Genomic DNA, 12,682 nt, shown 5'->3' on the forward strand with positions numbered 1-12,682 from the left:
CAGAGCCATTTGAACCATTTTTGACACACAGTCAAAATGAAGTTCAGAATGTAATTCACACAATACTGCTGATCATCAAGTCCAATACTCCTTCACAGAGCGTAGGGGAACGATGCGGGGGACCCGCACCGCCGTACTGGGCAAGGTCTTAGTGGAGGTGGTTTGCCGTTGCCTTCCTCCGGCCGTAATGGGGATGAAAGATGATGATGAAGACGACACAGCACCACCCAGTCATCTCGAGGCAGGTGAAAATCCCTGACCCCGCCGGGAATCGAACCCGGGACCCCGTGCTCGGGAAGCGAGAAAGCTACCGCGAGATCACAAGCTGCGGACTACAGTACTACTAACTCCATAAAAACATTTTCATCCAAAAGCTTTACATTAAACATATTAATCATAATATTAACATAAGTGTATAACATGCTGTATATGACTTTTGTTATTTTGTAAAAATTTTCAACACCCCGTAATAATAACAGTAATTCAAAAGCAATTTTTACCACAACGACATCGAAAAAAATTAATTAAAAAATATTAACGAAAGCTGCAGATTAATCTCAAACCAACACCATTCAGGTACAGGTCCAACGTATATATTTATTTCATACTGATACACGTGTATAGGCCTACTTGGTTGAAATGTCATTTACGTTATAAGTGTAGATGATAAAATGATTGTATATGAAGCTTTATTGGATCGTGTTGTACATTAATGTATCATGTCCATTTCTAAATAGCAAAAGTGTATCACTCACCAGTTTAACTACAATTTGAATGCTAGCACCTTTTTACTATCGTAGATTTATACTTGAGACTGTTTGACACTGTCTTACAAACTGGTCCAGCTACCTGTACTTATAGGCAACATATGAAATTAAATTTTGCTAGTTAGTTCTATGAAGCAGAATAGGAACACAGATTGCTTAAACAAGAAAGCTATAACCTGATGTTCATACACAGCCGGAAAATGTTTTCAGATTGACGAAAGTCACTACGCGATATTAGTCTGCAAAAAAATCTTTATTTCTTATAATAAATACATCACAACAAAAATGGCACACCTGAATTTGTCTTAACGAAAGTACACCACACTGTTCTGATGGAGAGTGGTCCCTAAGGACACACCGAAATCAGAATCGAAATCAGTTTTAGATGCCACACACTTCTTTATTACAAACACATTGCTCATAATACATTCATAGTAACCATAACTGCAACAAAGCTTGTCTTATAGAACACAAAATCTTTTAAGGTATCTTTTACATATCGTTTTCGTTCAACCCCTTACATTAATTTAAACCATGTCCATGGACCCATAATTAATTCAATATGACTGACAAATAAATCACACCTACTTGGCTAATGGTTCAAATGGCTCTGAGCACTATGGGACTCAACTGATGAGGTCATCAGTCCCCTAGAACTTAGAACTACTTAAACCTAACTAACCTAAGGACATCACACACACCCATGCCCGAGGCAGGATTCGAACCTGCGACCGTAGTGGTCTCGCGGTTCCAGACTGCAGCGCCAGAACCGCGCGGCCACTTCGGCCGGCGCTCACACCTACTTCGTCACTTACATGGAAACTGTTTTATCTATCTTTTCATCACATCCAAGTTCGGAATTCAACAGACAGCAGTGTTTTAAGGCTTCTTTGGCCAACTTTTCCTAATTTAAAAACAATATTCATAAACGTATCCTTCGTAAAATATGACTGACTTAACTATCCCAGTTAAAAGTTCTGCGTTCAATAAACACCAATGTTTTTAAGGTTTACTGGGGCAACATGTTATTAAATGAAACACAATTCATAAAACCGTTATTAAGATAACGCTTCTGACTGGAAAAGGAATGATAAAAATAGAGTAGAATCAAGAATGCCGCTTATGTGTACCGGTGGGAATTACGAAACCTCGTATCCCTATATTTTTATCATTCCTTTTCCAGTCAGAAGTGTTATCTTAATAACGGTTTTACGCAGTTGCTGGCAAACTTCTGCCTTGGTATGCGGTCATGGATAATGTCTGCTTGGTCACATGCAATTGCCGAATGATTTTATGCTTTAGCATTCATCCACGCAGAGAGATTTATGTTTAACCTCCTGCTTGTTCAGATCAGATTTTGTCTGTAGGTATGATATTTGATGAACATCTGGCTCAGATTCCTTAGAGCGTAAAGTACTTACATTTTTCGATCCATGTAGGAGAGCTTCACTCTAAGTGGAGGTTTGATATGAGCATCACTCAGGATCACATATTTTAGTGAATTTTCTCCTTCAGACTTTGGTCGTATCGATAGAATATTCATTAACCTGTAATTTGGTTGGCCGGCGGTTCTAGACGCTTCAGTCTGGAACCTCGCTACCGCTACGGTCGCAGGTTCGAACCCTGCCTTGGGGATGGATGTGAGTGATGTCCTTAGGTTAGTTAGGTTTAAGTAGTTCTAAGTTGTAGGGGACTAATGACTTCAGATGTTAAGTCCCATAGTGCTCAGAGCCATTTGAACCATTTGTAATTTGGTTGTTGTTAGTTTAAAGATATGTTTACATTGGAGTGGACGCTTACCATCGTCCTCATTAATGTAAATATGAATAGCAATATTCGGCACTTATTTCAGCGTACGGCAGGATTAGTCGTGTTTTTACCACCAGCTACCAGACGAGTCTTTACAAATATACCCGTAATGCGGTACAAGAGCCAGGACATCACACCCCATCAGACGCAGTCGCGACGACGAAAAACAGATGTTTGATACGGTAAAGCTTAGCTCAGCTCTGGCATTGTAGGGAATCTCGATATCGACTCCTTGTACAGCTCTGGTTATGATTCAGCTGAACGTTGGAGAACCTTTGCATTAGAACTTTAACACTATAATGTACATTAACTGAAATTACGAAGGACATACTCTTTCGTGAATAGGCATGTGGAAACTGACAGACCGCCCCAGCCATTTTCCTTGCTTTAAAAAAATATTCTGAACGAATTAATTTCATTCATTTTATTTTACATGAGTAACCCTTGCATCTATTTAACACGTTAACAGCAGTGTTGCTGAAACATGCTCCCTGTGCCTTTTTGTGGTTTGTTCAAATAAATGAAATTCTTAAAACATACTACCTCTCTTTCAAGTTACGAGTACGAGACATCACCTGCATCTGTATATGATTCTTAAGGGTGAGAGAGCTACTGACTGAATTTCACGCAGTTATGTTGGTCATATGTCTAAATGTTTCGACAAATCTGTCGAATGAGGTTACTCATATGTCAAGATTTCCAACCTTGCGTTGAATTCCACAGAGCTAATTTATTTCTTTCATTACTCAATATCCAGTGGGTAACTTTGTTAGGCATTTAACTGAGGGGGAGTAGTGTGGTGTCTCACATAAATGCAAGTAATTCAAAGTTACTCGAATACACTACACTCGAAAGGCGCTTATGCCTTAACTTGCCAAATACAGGCTGGCTTGAATTCTACTTCTCTCACACCATTATCTTGCGACTCTACTGATCCCATTTCTGGAATCTCAATCACAATCATCCCTCCTCCAGATCTAGGTACAAACAACCTCTGCTTCCTCACAAGGTGGGAACTACGGCAGCCAGGGTTCCAGGTATTTTGGTGACTCTGGTCACCTGACTACCTTTATCAACTGCAGCGGAGGCCAAGTGAACGGTCCCCAGGTAAAGCTCGCAACCTGGTGCATTGGTCATAGTAAGATAACCTGTCACCCTTGTGTTGCAAGGTAGCCGTCACTGAAGTAGTACACCCTGGATGCAATGCAATGGAACGAGTTACCACAACTCGAACACCGCAAGCGGTTTTCAAGAGACAGTTTGCAAGCTATACCCTTTACCGACTGAAGCGATACAAAACTGAAGAGCGTATTCGCATTATTTACCTTGTATGTTTTCTTTTCTTTGTCCTGTGTGTACCCTGCAGCAGAACCAGTGTATTTCACCATTTCTCATGTTTTAATGTATTTTTTGTTTATGTGATTGTGATTTTCAGGCACCAGTTACAAACTCTGTTCCTGTGGACAGAATACCTGGTGGAAACACGCAGTGATGTGCGTACGTACTCCTGTTCTTTTCCGTGATTTATCAGGACTTGTGCTGTATTATGGGAGATAGAAATTAATATGTCTTTGGTTTAGACCGAAGTGCTGCCCTCTCTGGAGGTATTCGTGCCTGAGGGACAATGTCCAGGAGGCCATCCTGCAGTGGCTTATAACGATACCCCCTGCGTGGCGAGGAAGAGAAGAACAGTTATGAACGGACCCTCGGTCGGGCAGTTGTCCTTAGCTCGTAATCGCGGGTTATGTCAAACGGTGAATATGTATATTTTCACTACTAACCTAACTGTGAATAGAAAGTGTTCATCTTGACTGTAGCCATTCATTACAATCCAAATTGATTCCAACCATTATGTGGCCTTCCTAAACTCATGGTCCTCCGGTACATTTACGGTTGATACACTCCTGGAAATTGAAATAAGAACACCGTGAATTCATTGTCCCAGGAAGGGGAAACTTTATTGACACATTCCTGGGGTCAGATACATCACATGATCACACTGACAGAACCACAGGTACATAGACACAGGCAACAGAGCATGCACAATGTCGGCACTAGTACAGTGTATATCCACCTTTCGCAGCAATGCAGGCTGCTATTCTCCCATTGAGACGATCGTAGAGATGCTGGATGTAGTCCTGTGGAACGGCTTGCCATGCCATTTCCACCTGGCGCCTCAGTTGGACCAGCGTTCGTGCTGGACGTGCAGACCGCGTGAGACGACGCTTCATCCAGTCGCAAACATGCTCAATGGGGGACAGATCCGGAGATCTTGCTGGCCAGGGTAGTTGACGTACACCTTCTAGAGCACGTTGGGTGGCACGGGATACATGCGGACGTGCATTGTCCTGTTGGAACAGCAAGTTCCCTTGCCGGTCTAGGAATGGTAGAACGATGGGTTCGATGACGGTTTGGATGTACCGTGCACTATTCAGTGTCCCCTCGACGATCACCAGTGGTGTACGGCCAGTGTAGGAGATCGCTCCCCACACCATGATGCCGGGTGTTGGCCCTGTGTGCCTCGGTCGTATGCAGTCCTGATTGTGGCGCTCACCTGCACGGCGCCAAACACGCATACGACCATCATTGGCACCAAGGCAGAAGCGACTCTCATCGCTGAAGACGACACGTCTCCATTCGTCCCTCCATTCACGCCTGTCGCGACACCACTGGTGGCGGGCTGCACGATGTTGGGGCGTGAGCGGAAGACGGCCTAACGGTGTGCGGGACCGTAGCCCAGCTTCATGGAGACGGTTGCGAATGGTCCTCGCCGATACCCCAGGAGCAACAGTGTCCCTAATTTGCTGGGAAGTGGCGGAGCGGACCCCTTACGACACTGCGTAGGATCCTACGGTCTTGGCGTGCATCCGTGCGTCGCTGCGGTCCGGTCTTAGGTCGACGGGCACGTGCACCTTCCGCCGACCACTGGCGACAACATCGATGTACTGTGGAGACCTCACGCCCCATGTGTTGACCAATTCGGCGGTACGTCCACCCGGCCTCCCGCATGCCCACTATACGCCCTCGCTCAAAGTCCGTCAGCTGCACATACGGGTCACGTCCACGCTGTCGCGGCATGCTACCAGTGTTAAAGACTGCGATGGAGCTCCGTATGCCACGGCAAACTGGCTGACACTGACGGCGGCGGTGCACAAATGCTGCGGATCTAGCGCCATTCGACGGCCAACACCGCGGTTCCTGGTGTGTCCGCTGTGCCGTGCGTGTGATCATTGCTTGTACAGCCCTCTCGCAGTGTCCGTAGCAAGTATGGTGGGTCTGACACACCGGTGTCAATGTGTTCTTTTTTCCATTTCCAGGAGTGTATTTTCGTCTACGGACGTTAACACTTTGAATCCTCCCGGGACAGATCGTGATGGATTCGACGAAGTAACGTGCAGCGACAGCCATCCGTCGGTGGAACGGCAGCGACGAGTCTCAACGAAGCAACAAGGAGACGCAGCCAGCAGCACCGACAAGACGCTTTTAAAGTTAAGTACCTGGTCTGGCTATCCTGCTTCCTCTAATTCCTACTCATTGCAACTGCAGTTTCTGCTATTGGCTGCCACCGCTTCCTTTCCATTACCGACGAAGCCTTAAGAAAGACCCTTGTCACCACACTGTCGGTGACGAATGCAAGCCTCACGCGGTTGTTAAAGTCTGCAAACTTATTCGACGTAACAGGCAAATCGAACACTTTGGGCCAGCCGGTGTGGCCGAGCGGTTCTACGCGCTTCAGTCTGGAACCACGCGACCGGTACAGTCGCTGGTTCGAATTCTGCCTCGGGCATGGATGTGTGTGATGTCCTTAGGTTAGTTAGGTTTAAGTAGTTCTCAGTTCTTGGGGACTGATGACCTCAGAGGTTAAGTCCCATAGTGCTCAGAGCCATTTGAACCATTTTTGAACACTTTGGATTTTACTGTCAGGTTAGAACAGTTGCCAAAGATGAGGACCCGCAGTAACAGCTCAAAGGTGTAGAGACCCATGGGTAAACATAATCTTCGAGATTTCGAAAGAAATGAGAGCGATTCGGATTAATCACGCCTACGCAACTGACAAGGTTTCGTCAGATGCTGGGTCTGAAAACAGTCATCATTTAATGGAAATGTAATGCAATTCCGGTGTTATTACGATACATTTCTCAGTCTCATAGTAAAGAATGTGGCACTAGAGATCATTGCTAAGTACCATCATTGGCTGGGTTCATTAATAGATGAACTACAGAATGTGACTGCTTATCTTCCAGTGACTAACATTGACTTTAATGTAGTATTCGATTGATCTGTATTCTATACAACAGTCCTCGACTGATTTCACCGGAACATTTAAAGAAACTGTTAACGCTTTCGATAATGACAGAGCCATATGTAAGTGAGCTTCGTGCACTACAGAACGAGGGCGTAAGCAATGTGCATGCGCTGGTGGTATTGCAGCCAGATGTCTCGTTGCAAGATATAATTACATCACAGCTCCTTATAAAAAGAGCTGAACAGTATATAAGAACAGAACATGAAACCAGTCACAGTTCAATTAGCTTTCTGACATTTAAAAAAAGTGTGCTTTCCACAACAACAAAAAAAGGAAATCCTTAGAGATAGCCAAGGCTGCAGTACCACAAAGTCACGAGCGAGCAGTTAATAAACATCATAATGCGTCCAACGCCTAGCAGTTTGGGTATTAGCAACAGACATACGTCACTAGCAGTACTGCGGGTGTCATGTGCTAGCAGCATCCCGTGTGCACAAGTGCAGGTAACTCAAAGAGGCCACATGTCGCGGAAGAAAAGCCATTGTGATGAGCAACAATTTGTGCTACAACTGCCTGAATAATTATCACTGGGCCTTTAATTACAATTCCATTAGTTGTCATACCTGTGGTAAACGACACCACACGTTATTGAACGCAGAATCACAACGCGCACAAGATGGCACAAGGGAGGAGTGTCCAACTGATATGCAATTCGAACACAGTGGCAAGCATCAGTCAAGCACATCGAGTTATTGTTCGTTTATGATCCGTCGAAGCAAACTACTGCTCGTTGCGACAGCAAGAATAAAGTTGCAAAATATCAGTGGCAAATGGTACGTGCTCTGTTAGACACTGGGTCGCAGTCACGCTTCATATCAGGAAAATGTGCACAAAGCCTCAGGCTTCAAGGGTGGCACAGCGAATTATCTATTCAAGGAATAGGTGCAACCCACTCAGGACGCTGTGTCTCTATACTGTATTATAGGGTTCTCGTGTAAGCAACTTTATGTGGCTTGTCGAAAGTTTAGTTTTACTGAAGATAACTAACACACTGTGTGAACAAATAATTGATCCAAGTACATGGAACTTGCCAAATGTACAACTCGCTGAACCAGAGTTTTGGTCACCTGGAAAGATCTACATATTGCTAGGAGCAGAATCTAGTCCGTACATTGACAAGTCAACGACTATCTCCAGAGAAGCTTATCATCCGTGCTTCGAGAAACAGAACTATGATGGGTCGTACGTGACCAGTATCAAACGGCAAAGCACAGCATTCCTCAAGGCGGCCGGTCGTGTCATGCTTTGTAAAAACCGAATCTGACGTTCAAACACTTTTGAAGAAATTCTGAGACTTACTGTAGATGAACTAAATCGTGATATAATGACGAAAGAAGAGTAACAATGCTAAGCACACTTCATGGGACACTCAATGAAAGATTCCACAGGCTGATTCGTTGTACCCCTTCCGTTTCGCGAAGAGCCAAATCATTTGAGTGATTCTTTTCATACTGCAGAAAAACGCTTCTCTCAGTTTGAACAGAATCTAGCGAGACATTCGAAGCTTAACGAAAGCTACACAGAGTTTATGAGTGTGTATGAAGACTTTGCACATACGGAACCAGTAATTACACCTTTTGCAATTTCATATCACACATCATATCACGCTGTCCTTAAGGAAACCAGCTAGACTACCAAAACAAGAGCAACTTTTGATTGCTCAGCAAAAACAAGCACTAATTTGTCACTGAACAATGTGTTAATGGTCGGTCCAACCATTCAACATGATTTGTGCTCCAGAATATCACGCTTCCGTAGTATTGGCATTCCCTTTACAGCTGACATAGAGAGTATGTATCGACAAGTTCTCATAGGGGATGAAGATCGCGCCTACCAATGATTACTGTGGAGTACTGGAAGATCTGCACCACTGCAGGAATATCAGTTAAAGACAGTAGGTATGGAATGGCTGGTGTCCCTTTCCTCCGCGTACGACGTCTGTTACAATTATCTCATGCAGGCGGCGGATATAACGAGGCAACAAAAATTCTTACTTATGATTTGTATGTGGACGAGTGTATCTCAGGTTACGATACGGCAGAGGCTGCAATCAAAGTCCAGCAAGACTTCAAGAAGCTGTTGAAGAAATGTGGTTTCTCATCACAGAAATATTCCGGCAACTGCGTGTAACCCCTAGAACATTTCCCCTCACAGTTTTGAGAAACACAAGTACCCTTACGGCTTGATAACGACGAGGATAATAAAACTTTACGTTTATTCTGGCATGTAGTAACTGATCAGTTTCAAAAGGTGAACAGTGTCAAGCCAGCATGTAAGGGCTACAACTTGACAAAATGCACTGTACTGTCTGTTACGTCAACGTTTGACCCTCTGGGACTAATCAGTCCCATTGAGATCTAATTCAGGATCTTTTTCCAAAGTCTGTGGCAAAATCAGTTGTCATGGGACGAGCCCCTGCCTCAAGAGTTGAACTGCATGTGGCAGACATTATTCAGAGAGGTTCGTACGACAGACAATATTAGAGCTGATTGTAGAGTCGTTACAGAAGGAACACCCGCCACATTCAACTCCATGGATTATGCGTCACTTCAGGAAGGCCCACTGCTGTTGTATACATGTGAGATCAACTAATCAGCATGGAGTCACCTGTTTCGAACTATTAAGCTCCAAAAGACGAGCAGGCGCCACTGAAAAAACTTTCGTTACCTCGCTTGGAACTCTGTGGAGTCCTCTTGCTATCGTGACTATTACCGTTTGATCGCTGGGTGCAGACAGGGAACTAAATTACCTGTGGACTGACTCATTCATCATACTGGCATGTCTCGCCTCTCCAGCCACGCAGCGAAAACATTTGTGGGGAGCCTTCTCTCCGTGATACAGGAAAATACAGCAGCTGCAGTACGGAAATATGTATCCACAATGGGAAACCTAGTTGATCTGATATCGCCACTACTGTCTCCTGGAGGTCTGCAAGAATACAGCATGTGGTAGGAAGGACCAGCTTGGCTTAAAGACCTGTATTGGAAACGTCTAACGTTTATGCTTCCTCGGAGGTCCTACAAGAAACGGCTAAAGTCCACTGTCACTTCAGCACAGCAAGCAAAGGCGGTCTCATCTGCCGATTTTCGAAGTTGTCACGACTGCAGCGGTTAACGGCATACTGACCCACGTTTATTAATAATTGCAGGAGAAACAGGAGTAACCGCAGGGCACCTTGCTACTGAGTGTCAAAATAGTACAAGAAGCCTCGTACGCAGTTGGAGGCCAATAAGCTAATAAATAATAGCAGCAAGCTCAAATCACATCACAGTGTCCTACCGTCGATTTACTACGAGTTGTAGGGGCTACGATATGTTGATCCATGGTATGCCACCTCACCATCATTTGATGACACTAATAGTGGAAGGTGAACATCGTCGTCTTTCCTACGCTGTGTGTCAACTGGTCAACTGTTGTCTGCATCTCTCAGGCAGCCGTACAGGATACCTAACGGGAGGAACGCAGTTCGGTGTGTTCTGCATCAGTGCTTGGCTTGTCAGGGATTAAAGGCGAAGTGTGCACAACAGCTCATGGGAGACTTTCCACGCCCCCCTGTAGAATTGTGAAGCCTTCTTCAAGTTTTAATTGATTACACAGGTCCGTACCAGGTGGGAACAGACTCACAACGATCCAAATTGAAGGAAAAGTGCTACGTTGTCATGTCTGTGTGACTGGATACACGAGCAGAGCATTTAAAGGTAGCTGACTACATGACAACAGAAGTATTTATATCGGTCCTCAGAAAATTTGTATCACGACGGGGTAGGTGCCAAAAGCTGTACGTGGTAAATGGGGCGCCAGCCGCTGTGGCCGAGAGGTTCTAGACGCTTCAGTCTGGAACCGCGCTGCTCTACGTTCGCAGGTTCGAATCCTGCCTCGGGCATGGATGTGTGTGATGTCCCTAGGTTAGTTAAATTTAAGTAGTTCTAAGCCTATGGGACTCATGACCTCAGATAGTAAGTCCCATAGTGCTTAGAGCCATTTGAACCATTCAGTGGGGCAAACTTTGTTTGAGCTAGTCGACAACTCAACAAGTTACAAGTCGATGTGAGTAGTCATTATTAGCAGACACAGACGAAAACTTTACGCCCGAATAACGCATCGATTAGCATTTCAATCCTCCTGCATCACCACATTTGGCGGAATATGTGCAGCAGGAGTGAATTTCTTCAAGTACCACTTACGGCAAACAATGGGAACTATATGTCCAAGATACGAAGAGTTGACAACCCTGACTTTAAAAAAATTGAGACTTCTTTGAAATCTCATCCCCTCAAGCCATTACCTTGCGATTTTATTGGTCCCCAAGTCATCAGAATGTAACCAGGTTGGTCGGTACGCAGAGAGCGCACAGGATAAGATTATGATTGTGGATGAGGTCGTAAACAGTTAGTGTAAATTTTACAATCAAACACACAACTTTATTTTTCTGAGAACCACTCATTTACACATTGCTCTAAAAGATAACAGTTAAACAATATGGCTGAAGGTCTAGTTAAAGGACTTGAGATGCTTTCTGGGCTGAAGGCCAAAACCCACACCAAAACAAGAACGGCTGAAGGCATGGCTTAGAAATCAAAAGCAACTAAAAATAGAAGGTGACTCTTTTTCCTTTTAAAGAAAAACATGCAACTGAAAACAATTAACGGCTAAAGGCCTACACTACACGTCCGAAGGACAACTGTAATGAAAACACATTAATAAACAATTTTTAACCAATAAATTTCTTTTTAAAGTTGTAACAGGACGGCCAAAAGCCTAATCAAAGAAATATTAACGTATTGTATGGCTGAAGGCCACAAACAAATTTGAAACAACGGCTGAAGGCCTGAACAACAACTCAGACCAACAACTTAAAATGAACCCCTTCCTTCTTATAAAAAATTTTCCTTTAAAGAATACACACAGCTGAAGACCTTATTAAAAGGGGTTCATGCTGGTCCTCGGCTGAAGGCCACACATAATACATTGAACAACTAATGGCTTAGGGCCTGGATTACAAACAATTTCAGATAGAACCAATGTTAAGGGGAAAAAAAAATTTAATAAAATCAATTTCCGAAATTTTAATTTAACATGGCTGAAGGCCTTTATGTAAAGTTTAACTGAATTAATACACAGCCGAAGGCCTCGCACAATACTTCAAACTAAAATGAAAATCACAATCTAAAAGAAACAGAACAATGGGTGCTCAGAAGTGTTCCGAGGGTCGGTCTAAGAAGGTAGCTCAATCATAAGGTGAAGAGACAGGAAGCCAAGAGTTGAAGTTAAATAATCGGCTGGCAACCCAAACTAGGGACCGCCCAAGGACCGACCAATAATTTAACCAATTCCCTTCCATCCGACCAACGGCGGAAGGATGGAAAATATCGGCCGAGGACGAGGATACGAGCAGCACTACGTCTGCAGAAATTGTCGTTTAAAAACAGCCAAGGGAACAATAACCACTCTAAGCAAATATGAACCAAACAACTTTAAAGGATGTCAAACTACACGCCTTGCAGGACAGCCTCAACACCACGAGGGAAGGCACACTGTCGGTTAAGTACGCTAACGACCAGGGCAGGTAACTGGGGCATTAACGACCACAGGGCAGAAAATGTATGATTATATGATAGCGGAACAGACACTGGTAGCAGTTACTTCTGTAAAATATCTGGGAGTATGCGTGCGGAACGATTTGAAGTGGAATGATCACATAAAATTAATTGTTGGTAAGGCGGGTACCAGGTTGAGATTCATTGGGAGAGTCCTTAGAAAATGTAGTCCATCAACAAAGGAGGTGGCTTACAGAACACTC

Source organism: Schistocerca cancellata, chromosome 3 (genome assembly GCF_023864275.1).
Source record: "Schistocerca cancellata isolate TAMUIC-IGC-003103 chromosome 3, iqSchCanc2.1, whole genome shotgun sequence".
Taxonomy (NCBI): Eukaryota; Metazoa; Arthropoda; class Insecta; order Orthoptera; family Acrididae; genus Schistocerca; species Schistocerca cancellata.